Here is an 11,475-nt window from a genome sequence, read left to right as displayed (position 1 = left end):
GTATAAAGGTACAACGGTCTTCCCCAGTCAGGGTACAAAAGGTGCCTGTGGCAGCTAGGAGGAAGCTGAGTGCCCCTGATTTTACAATGCCATTTGCTGTATTGCTGATAGTTCAGCGGTAAGGGCTTGCACAGCCTCACGAGTAGGATTGGCTATGCTTTCCCAAATTAGCGCTAGCTTTTCCCCACAGGGCCGTGGTCGGTGCAGCATAGTGTAATTCTCGCTGCCAAGGGTTAAGCAGCACTAATATGGAGTTTCCTCCTCCTCTGGTTGTCTCGGACCAAATTGTTACAAAGGTCCCCAGGCATTCACATCCTGCTAGGTAAGCTCAGGACGTGCGGAACGGATGAGTGGCTGGTGAGGTGGACTGAGAGCTGGCTGCATGGCAAAGCTCAGAGGGCTGTCATCAATGGCGCAGAGTCAAGTTGGAGGCCTGTAGCTAGCGGTGTCCCCCAGGGGTCAATACTGCGCCCAGTATGGTTTAACTTGCACATCAGTGACTTGGATGTAGGGACAGAGTGCACCCTCAGCAAGTTGGCTGATGATACTAAACTGGGAGGAGTGGCTGACACAGCAGAAGGCTGTGCTTCCATTCAGAGGGACCTGGACATGCTGGAGAGATGGGTGGAGAGGAGCCTCATGAAATGCAAGAAAGGCAAGTGCAGAGTCCTGCAGCTAGGGAGGAAACACCCCATGGTCCAGTAGAGGCTGGGGGCTGACCTGCTGGAAGGTAGCTCTGCGGAGAAGGGCCTGGGGAAGTCCTGCTGGCAGGCTGCTGCTGGCAAGCAGTGACTGAAGACAGCTCGATGGAGACTTATGTTGTGCTAAAAGCTGACCTGGAGGAGAAGGCCATTTGTTGCCCTCCGGAGTTTTACCTTCTGCTATACCAGACCATGCCGAATGCCAATATATTTGTATCGGAATAGATTTGCATTTAGCATGGGGAGCAAGAACCCCTGTGGAAGATGTGGCAATGAGTCAGGGGACTGACAGAGTAGGTGAGAGCAGTGCCAGAGTGTGCTCTCTGCGCGCTGACCGAATTCCTGTCAAGGCCAGACGTGCGTGTTCCATTTTGTCAACAATGTCTAGCTGCTTCCCGGCCGGTAGCTCCTCAAAGTTAGCACAGCTGAGATAAGGAAATAGTTGTAGTCGATAAGAGGGGGCCTTTGGGTACGAGGTGAGTCCCGCCTGGGTGTCCGAGCCGTACATCCAGCAACGTCCCATGAGCAACCCCTCCGTGTGGTCCCCAGGGTTCCCTGTGCAGTTTGGAGTGCAAATCCTTTATTAAATCTATCCTGTTTAACCCCTCGCCACCCTTGAGTGTTTGTCTGCGCTGGTATCCGACCCTCCCTTTCCTGCCTTGCGGACACCTTTGGTGTAGTCGGCAGGATACTGCTGTGTCCAGCGACTTGGGCCGTTGGAAAGTGCTCCTGAAGCTGCTAAGGACGCTCGCCAGCTGACCCCAGAGGTTGCAAATGCAACCACGGCTCAAGCTGAGAAGCTGGAGCACCCATGTGCCTACTGCAACCATGGATCGAGCTGAGAAGCTCGAGCACCAATGTGCTGCTTGTGGCTGCCTGCATTGCACATCGCTGGTGGTGACAGAGGGGGCGGCGAGATGTCTGTCCCCTAGTGGTGCGGGCACTGGTGCAAAAAGCAGATGGGGATCCAGAAACCTGGGGTGGCAATATGTGGGACCCTGACAAGGCCCACAGTTCAGAGTCAGACACAGAGCCTGAGAGGAAGGTAGCTGCCTGGCTGGTGGCAGAGCAGCAGCTTACCGGAGCAAATGCAGCCAACTGGCAAGGGCCCACAACTGTTTGCAATTGTAAAGCATGAGAGGTGCAGGATATGCAGGGTGCTACAGGTAGCAGCCCTGTGAAGGGTTCTTTGAGTGCCTGTTAAGGTTGTGGGGTGATGGGGCAGATGCCTTTTACTTTACTAGAGAGGAGCTTGATAGGCTGGGGGCTCTGCCCCAGGATCCTAGGCTGTGCAACACCCTCCATACCCCGCAGCAGCAAAACTGAAGCGTTTCCCCCTCCCTAATGGACTGGGTGCTGGGTGCAGCACGTTTAACTTGGCCGACTGCCACAGGCATTGATGGCTGGCTCACCAAGTGGACTACTATTGCAGCAGGCATAAACTAGCTGTGACAGTTCGGAATGTTGTCTGGCATTTATTCCGCCGAGTTGACTGGATTGGATCCCCATGAGCAAAACCTTAGGTCCAAAGTCAGGTGCTGTGAAACAACCTTTTGAAGCGATGGTGCTCCCTGTTTTGGGGGGTGAGGGACGGGGGCCGGTGACCGTGGGGGAAGTGGCAGTGCCGCTGTCTCTGCTAGCAGCGGTGTCCTCTGTGAGCAGAGATGGGAAGTCAGGAAAGAGGCAGGTAAACATGAAACAGAGACAGGGCGAGTTGCGGCACTATGTTCCGAGACCTGCTGCAAGCCGGCATACCATGGTGGGAGGTGGACGGCGAGCGGAGGTGGACAAAGCTGCTCGAGCAGTAGCTGTAGCTTCAGCCAGAGCAGCATGCACAGCCCTCGAGGGTGGGGGAGCACAGCAGGCAGCCTGGAGAGGGCGGTGGGGACCAGCGGCACCCACTGCCCGGCCAGCAGTGTGCACGGAGGGGGATCTGCCAGTGGCACAAATGGGGCCAGGCAGCATTGCACCCGCTTAGCTCCACAGCAGTTGCGGACCCAAAAGGGGTTTATCCACAGAGGACAAAAGCCTGGGGAGGTGTGGCAAGTTGATTATATTGGACCCTTCTTGGAAAGCCAGCAGCATAGATATGTCCTGACCACTGGAGAAACCTGCTCTGGTCTCTTGTGCACCCACTCTTGCTCTGCAGCTACCCAGCCTCACACCATTAAAGTGTTAGAAGATGTGATTGGGTTACGTGGCTGCTGGTGGAAATCCAAAGGGATCGGGGCACTCCTTTAACAGGGAACGGCATTCAAAATTGGGCTGGAGAGCAAGGACTAGCCTGGACCTATCACATACCCCACCACCCGCAAGGGGCAAATGAACAGACTGCTCAGAGAGCAACTGTGCCAACTGTCCCCTCCTGGTACCCTCAGGGGTTGGAGGAAAAACATTTGTCAGGCAGGTGTCTGCCTCAGGGACCGCCCACCCCATGGCTCTACCCGATATGCTCAAATGTGCCAAGGGGGCCACAGGTGCTTAGAGTGCACTGGCTGCGCCCCCAAGCCTACCTCCCCATGCGAGCCATGCCCGGGAGTTCAGGGTTGGCTCTGCGATTGCCACGCAAAGAAATAACCCTGGAACCAGACAGCTGTCACCTTGTGAGCATGGGGATGGCGGTCGCCATACATAAAGGTTAGTATGGTTGCTTGGTGCCCTGCAATAGTGTAGCTGTCCAGGGGGGTGGATATCATTGCAGGGGGTCATTGTCTTGAATTGGCTTGAGGTGGTGAAGGTTGTGATCCATTACACTGGATCCTAAGCCCTGTGATGTACACAGGGAGACCAAATAGCCCAACGGATGTATGAGCGGATAGGGGTCCTCACAATCCCGGAAGGAGATTCCTTGCGGCCCACCCAGCAGCCAGGTGGTTTGGGGTCTACAGGGTGTGCTGTGTGGGTGCCTGATCTGACTAAACCCGGACAGTCGGGAGGGGAAATCATTGCATCAAACCCAACGTCTACAAGCTAATGAGCCTACTCCAAGTACTGCACGACGGAAAGTGCAAAGAATCAGTGTGGCAGTGACTGTCATCACGGCTGTCAAATTTTGCACTATGGGGAAAGCGCATTGTACTCCTGGTCTTCTGGGCTGACTAGTTTTGTGTGCCTATATGTTATAATGTACTCTATAGATGTAGTACAACGTAGCTGCTTGTACTCCTCAGCTGTTAATTAAGGTAATGAGTGAAAGGCAGGTACGCACCTTGTCCACAGTTCCCAGGGCTCCCCGCGCAGTTTGGAGGGTAAATTCTTTCTTAAATCTGTGCTGCTTAACCCCTCGTGAACCTTGACTGTCTCTCTACGCCAGTATCCGACCCTCCCTTTCCCACCTTGCAGTCACACCATGGGATTCTTCCAGGCAGGTCCCTGGAGAGGCCCAAGTCTGCTCTCCTCAAGTGCAGGGTTGTGATCCTGCTTTTTTGCCCTGCTCCCTCCTCTCAGTATCCTGAACCCCATCCACCATCTCATGGCCACTGCAGCCAAGGTTGCCCTTGACCTTCCCATCCCCAATGAGCCCTTCACTGTTGGTAAGTGCAAGGTCAAGCAGAGCCGCTCTCCCCAGGGGCTCCTTTCTCAACTTGTATCAGGAGGTTGTCATCGATGGTCTCCAGGGACGGCCTGGGCTTGCTTGTGCCCTGCGGTGCCGTCCCTCCAGCAGCTATTGGGTTGGGAATGAGGGCGGGAAGAGTATAATCTCCTTTTTCAGACCAGTTGCTGTGGCTGAAAGTCAAACAAGAGAAAGGCATGAGGAAACCACGTTCCTGAGGAAAGAATGGATCCAATTTAAAGGGGTCTTCATCTCCAAACAAGAGAAGCCCGGTTTCCCTTGCTGAGGATGGCCATTCCCCCTATGCTGAAGAGTGACCGCTATTAGCAGAGCACCAGCAGACAATGCCACGCCTGGGTATGCAGCATAGCCAGCCTGTGAATGGGACTGTGTAGCTGCAAAAGATAAGATTGTGAGTAGCAGCAAAAGGAAGCTTTTGACACTGGCTCTCCTAACATCCTCACAAGCAAGCTGATGAAGTACAGGCTAGCTGAGCAGACAGTGAGGTGGACAGAAAACTGGCTGAGCAGCCAAGCTCAGAAGGTTGTCATCAGTAGCACAGCGTCTTAGCTGGAGGCCAGTGACTAGCGGTGCACCCCAACACTGGCTCCAATGCTGTTTAACTTACTCATCAATGACCTGGATGAGGGGACAGAGTGGCTGATGGTCCCAAAGTGGCAGGAGTGGCCATGCTGCTGCTGTGAACCATCCTGCAGTTGCTGCCAGCTCAGTCCTGAGATTCTGCATGTTAGAGCATTTCTCCGGAATGCCTCCTTCTTTCCTGCGCAGCTTCTTGGGTGAGGAGGGTGGTGTGCAGTGAGAGAAAAGAAGTGTCTGTGTGTGTGTGTGTGTGTGTATGTGTGTGCGTGTAGAGGAAGGACATTGTACCCTGTTGTTCTCTCTCCTGCTGTCCATCAAAGGACAAGCTGGAACTCTTAGTCATGTAGACAAATAGACACAGAATTTGTTTTTTTTAAGTTATCTCCTCTTCAAGTGGCATTTGCCTGGCCGGAAGGCAACCTGTGCTGCCTGGGCTTTTGGGATCCAAAGTAGGCCCGGGCTCGTGGTAAATAGAGTTTCTCTGTTGTAGGTCCCACCTCTGACCTCTACCCTTTGGGGCACTTGCGTCCTTGTGCAAGTGACGGTGCCCCTGAGCCAGTGCCCTGTCTTCAGTAGTGACCTGTAGCAGATGCTCAGGGAAGGTGTGAGAGAAGCAAGGAAAGCCGAGAATGATGATTTTTTTTTTCCCCTCTGACACACTGTCCTTATTTGCAGCACTTTGCGGTTATGGGAGCTGGGCCATGAAGCTGTGTCTGAACCATCACGGTACCCATTTGTTGGACCCCCTTGAACCCATGTCTATGTTTGCAACCCGCAAGCATTCAGATGCCCCATGTGATGCCTGTGAGGGAAGACTTGAAGGCCGATGCTGGCGCTGATCCTTGCTGGCTTAGCAAAGAGCTCCCTGGGGCAGGGGGTGGTGGGGTGGGGACAGCACCCTAAACCACCCAGGGCAGCTGCCCTCACTGCTTTAGGGATCCCACACCAGCAAGGTCTGGGGGTGGGATCCCTGCAGCCCCTCTGTGACACGCTCAGTGACACGGTCTGAGGTCACTGTGGCACATCCCGCCTCACAGTGACACCTCCCCTCTGCCCAGGGTGTGCCCAGCCCTCCCCACACTGCGCTGGAGTGCGGAGGAGGAGGAGGAGGCAGTGGAGGAGGAGAGTGGAGGAGAAGTTTCCAGGCGGGAACTACAGGCACAACCATGCGGTTCCCGTTTGTGAAGCTGCCAGCGCTCAGGCTCCTCAGCCATGATGGTGAGGCCTTAGGGGCTCTTCCAGGAGCGCGATCGTGTAGGCACCAACTCCCAAACCAGCGTTGTGTGGGGAGGGCTGGTGGCTGCCATGGGAGCCTGCTTGAGTGCCCCATGCGGATCAGGGATCGAGGTGGCCGCCCAGGACTCCTGGGTGCAGGGCCTGGCTCTGCCCCTGCCCTCCTGGTTCCCCAGGCAGGAGTCCCGGCCACTGAGGGTCACTGGCCACCCGCAGTCGTGGCTGGGCCAAGGAGCTGGAGGTGCTCAGGTGGCCGTGAGCAGCCTGTGGAAGCAGGCACCGAATACGGGGGAGCTGGGCCCTGTGGGGAGACCCCTGGGGATGCTCTTGGTGCCCAAGGTTGCCGTGGAGCACAGCACTGTCCTCTGGCCATGGGGAAATCCATGGCCACCTTTCCCCAGAGAGAGGGGCTGCCCTTCGAGACCAGCACCTGAAAGTGGGAGGCAAGGGGACTCCTGTCCGAAGAAGGCGGAGGGGTTGTGCACCTCTCTTGGGGCTTGGGAGACCGCCTGAAACGCCCGCGCTGGAAATCAGCCGCTTCCCTTTCGACCAGCCCTGCCTGGCTTCTCTTCTGGGAGTCCAGCCACTGCTTGGAGCTGGGGCACACCCTCCCCCTGCAGATGTGAGATGGTGGCATGGCCTTGTCCAAAACCCTTCCGCTGTCTCTCTTTGAGCTCCAGCCCTCTCCTGTGCTCGCTCTGCGGCCAGAGGCAGCCAAAACCTGGCCTCTGCAGCCCGTCCTGCTTGTGCTTATTCTGCTGCATGCGTGATTACACCTGCATCTGTCACTGTCCTGGCTGGGTACGTGCCGAACGTGGTGAGCTGGCTGGCTCAGAGCCTGATGTGTCTTTCCCTTGCTTTTCAGAGGTCGTGAGAATCTGGGAGAGCGTGTCGGAGTACATGCTACAGCAGATTGTGCTGAACAAGGTGGGTTGTCATCCTGCTCATCTCAGCCCCGGGCCCCATGCACAGTGGCGCTGTGCGTCCCCTCCTTGGGAAGAAGAGAGAAGGTCCCCAAAGTGCACAAGGGTGTGACAGAGCAGCTCCTTTGTCCACTGGTCCAAAGGGTCCAGGGCAGCTGTGGGAGAAGAGAGGCTTCACCCCTTTCTGGGGCATTTGCAGTCCTCACTGCTGCAAAGGAAAGACCAGACACAAAGCCTGGGCCGCTCCGCAGGGCTGACTCCACTGCAGGCCACCCCTTGGCCCTTACGTAGATGAGAAGGTCTCTTCCCTCAGGAACGTTTGTTCAGCTTTTACTTTGCATACCATTGAGAGGGTGCAGAGGAGGGAGAGGACAAAATCTGGCCTTCTCCCAAAGGCGTCTTCTCCAAAGCTTTGCAAGTGCCCCTCCAGCCCCCTTGTTCCTCCAGAGGAACAAGGCACCATCTCCTGAGGAACAAGGCACCATCTTCTGGCCCTGCTGACTCCTCAGTCCATTTGCCCACCTGAAAGCACTTTGTTCCTTTTTTCTCGCCGGGTGCCAGGGCGTGGCCCTCGATGTGCTTGGCATTTTCTATGTCCTGAGGAAGCACTGCAGTGAGGTGAACAGGGAGGTGATTATCCCGCGCTTTCACCTGTCTCCGAGAGTTGCACAGACTCATGGGCTCAGCTATGTCAACAGAGACATTCCTGGTAAGGCGGCAGAGCAAAGCCGTTGCTTCCCCTTGGGACATGTCTGGGGTGGGAGCTGAACGCAATGCAGAACTGACGGAGAGGCATCGCAAATTCCTCCCAAAGGGCCTGAGAGCAACTTCACCTTGTCCCAGCCCAACTGTTGCCCACCACGTAGTGACCTCTCGAGAGGGCGTTGGGGTATTCTTTTGTTTACTAGCACTGCATGCACGTAGACTGTCTGCCCCTGTCCTGCTTTGGAGCTGCCTCCATACCAGTCACTCTTAGGCCATGTTGGATGACTGCAGTCTGACGGAAATGTTTTGGAGCGGCTGTTTCTACCCCAGCTGAGAGGAAAGCAGTGCTGCCCCTGCAGACTGCACCAGAGCTTGTGCAGGCAAACGCCAGTGTTGCTGCTGGCTCTCACAGCCTCCTGCCAGTTCCAAGGGGGTGTAAGTCAGCTGTAAGGCGCCTTGCACCCGAGCTGGGAGCAAGAGTGTGTGCAAAGCCCTTCCCTGGCCAGATTTCCCTGGGCCTTCTGCTCCCTGCTGCCATGGCTGTGGCTGTAGTTAGACTTGGTTGATGGCTGTGTGCCACAGAGGCCTTGCGTTGGAGTGTGCAGGGGTTGTGAGCGGGGTCAGCCAAAGCTGGCACATCTGACGGTCAGCTCCATGGGGACGGGCTGGCGGTGGCCAGACTAACCCTGAGGGCTGCTGTGCAGTCTTCTTACGCATGCAGCGTGGGCCCAGCAGCCTCCCCGTGGCCATGGGAGCTGGCCACGTCTCCCCTTGTCGCCAGCTGTATTTCAGCTGCTCCCTACCCAACTGGCTTCCTCTTTTGCTGTTTCCTAGACGATCTTGAAATTGTCCCCCTGGACTATGCTCTGCTGTCATCAGCGACGTCCCTTCCCGAGAAGCTAGTGAAGGAGTGCGTGAATGACATTGTGGTGCTGTTCAGCTGGGGCGCGGGACTCGGAGAGGATTACGACCTTGTTTTCAAGGGCATCGGTCTTCTGATGAGCCGAAACAAGAGCCTCACAATGAGATATTCCAAGGAGTTTCTCCTTGCCGTGGATGGCCCTGGAATTGTATTGAAATGTCTCCTCTCTGTAAGTTGAGATTTGTCTCCCGGGCTCCCGAGAGTCCTTCCAAGCTCCTCTCAGAGGACTCTCAAGGTGATGTCTCTCGACCTGCTGCGGAGCACTTGGGAGAGACGTGACCTAGAGCAATGCAAGCTCCCTGTAGAGCTCCTTGCTCTTTGCCTTTGGTGCTCTCGGCAGCGTAGCAGAAGCTGGGAAGAGCTGTCTGCGGTGAAGCCCAAGCTCTTTGCAGCCTAGCGTCCTGTTCCCAAAGGCCTGGGGAAAGAGGCTAGTTTCCTGCACAGCTGCGCAGCTTCTCTCCGTTGCAATGCAGGGCTCCTGTTTGTGAAAGACATCCCTGGGGCAGAGTTTCCCTGAGGCAGAGGCAGCCTCTCTCACCCTCAGAAAGCTTTGTGGCCTTTGTGAGTAATGCGATCCCTTCCTTGGCCTCACCTCCCGTGTCTCTGTCCTTTTTGCAGAACCCAAGCACACAATATTGGGTGTTATCAGGCAAAGACGCTGCTGCGTTTCCTGTGCGTCCTGGGGGGATCCGTGTGCTGCCAACGTGAGTATGTTTGCTTGTGTAGCCCGTGGCTGAGCAAGCGAGCAGCTTCTCAGCTCCTGCTTGGTGGTGCTGCATTGCCAGAGCTTGCCCGCTCGTGAGCTCGTTCAAGACTAGCTGGTCCAACGGAAGGGCTCCCAGCCAACTCCTTGCTTGCTCTTTCTTCTTTTGGCCTCGGAGAGGCCTCCCCTGGATCAACGCGGAAGAGTGCTGTGGTTTTTCACTCGCAGCATAGACTGGACCGAGAGAGGAATGTCGGCATCCTTTCTCATCAAGCTTCACCTCCTCATTCCCTGTCTTTGGCAAGACATGGCCAAAAGCTGTGAAGTCAAGACTGTGTCTGCTTTTGGCTGTGTGTTGTCCTGGGCGTGGCCACAGCCTCTCTGCAGTGGTGGGTCCAAGACCTGACCTATGCAGGTCCCGTGTGGGGCATTGCCCTGTCTGTTGGGAGACTCCAGGGAAGGAAAGGTGTCCTAAAGGCCACCTTCTGGGAGCAAGGCGGAGAGGAAGAGGAGGGACTTCTTGGCCCAGTGGGAGGCTGTGTCTAGCAGGGCTCTGCAGAGCTCGGTCCTGGCACAGTGTCCTGCGCACTGCTGAGCAGCACATCCCCTGATGACCCGAGGGTACAGAGCGGCCTCTTTACAAGCACTACAGCGTGAATCTGGGAGGGTGTGCCAGCGAGCTGGAGGGCAAGATGTGAATTCACACATGGATGGATCTGGGCACACTGGAGCAAAGGAGAGTACTCTGCTCTCCGTGGGCTCTGTGGAGGCGAGAGGAGAGAGCGTCAGAAGTGGCAGCCAGGAGGACTTGTGTTAGCATACCCTTGCTCCCGGGAAGGCGAGCAAAGCACTGGGACCAGCCCCTGGCAACTGCTCGGCCCATCGAGGCAGGAGCTCTTGGCTGTGTCGTGTGCTTGCCTGAAATGGGCCTCCACGGTGTTGAAGCATCTGCACCTTCTGCTCTGGAAATGTAGAGTCCGTGCAGGACTCTCATCCCTCTCTGAGCCTGCATGCTCCGCGCAAGTGGCAAAGGCAACGTGGAGTCCTTTCTCGCAGCTGGGGTCTTCTTGTTTCTAGGTTTGAGATTAAGCCAGGGCCTGGGGGAAAAGCCAAAGAGCCTGGCCCCGAGGGATCCAAGCAGAGAGAAGGTAAAGGACCGTGCAACTCCCAAGGCAGGACCGAGCAGGTCTGCACACCCTCTTGCCGGAGCGCTCCCAAGCATGCTGTTCTGACGAGGTTTCTTGGTGCACAGTTACAGGGAGTGCTCCGCAGCAGCCTCACCACCGTCGAAAGAGGCGTTCTGCGGGCCAGGCCAAAGGGGCCAAGGAAGGAAAAGGGCAGCAGGGCAGCAGAAAGAAGCCTCTTGACAAGTGAGGCTCTTGGGGAAGTGGAGGAGGGCAACGGGAGGGTCCCGTCCTTGTGGGAGGCAGAGGTTTCCGTTGCACACGCTGTCTGCATTAGCTCTGAAGGGCTCTTAACGTCTCTCCCAAAGGCTGGTGTTTTCTGGCTGGACAGCAAGTGTACAGCAGGTCCTTGTGCGACTTTGTTGTCAGCTCCATGTTCTTGTTCATCTTCTTCCCAGGGAAGATTTTAGCCCCCTCTTATCCAGCATGAGAGGAAATCTGCAGTCGGCTACAGAGGACAAGCTGGGAGAAGACCTGGCTAGAGAGAGAAAGCAAGAAGGTAAAGTAGTGGAGGATTCCTGGCACAGGCTTGCAGGTTCCTCCTGCATCCTTACTGCCAGGGAATTAAAGGCAAAGTCACAAAGTGAAGCCTGGGACAGGAAACGGCCCCTCCTGTGGGGCCTGTGTTTGGTGGCAGCCGTTACCCTTCAGGGGCTCGTAATGGCAGCCTGGTGCTCCAAGCTGCAGCTGATCTGCTGAAGGACACTGCCCCACTGCACTCCATTCCCTCGCCTGTAGTGCCAAGGGCTCTTTCCTTCCAGCACTGACAGAAAGTGCAGCGGGGAAACGGGACTCCGAGGGAATCGGGACTACTGCCCCAGACAGTTGCCTACCAGGACGGAGCAGCCCTGCAAGTGCTTCTTGCCTGAGCTGCCACAAAGAGGCTCTTCTGAAGAGCTGTCTCATGTCACACCTGCAGGGAGTCCTGCTGAGAAGCGCCTCCTTGCTCGA

This window comes from Struthio camelus, chromosome 21 (assembly GCF_040807025.1).
Source record: "Struthio camelus isolate bStrCam1 chromosome 21, bStrCam1.hap1, whole genome shotgun sequence".
NCBI lineage: Eukaryota > Metazoa > Chordata > Aves > Struthioniformes > Struthionidae > Struthio > Struthio camelus.
Note: the sequence above shows the minus strand (reverse complement) of the source record.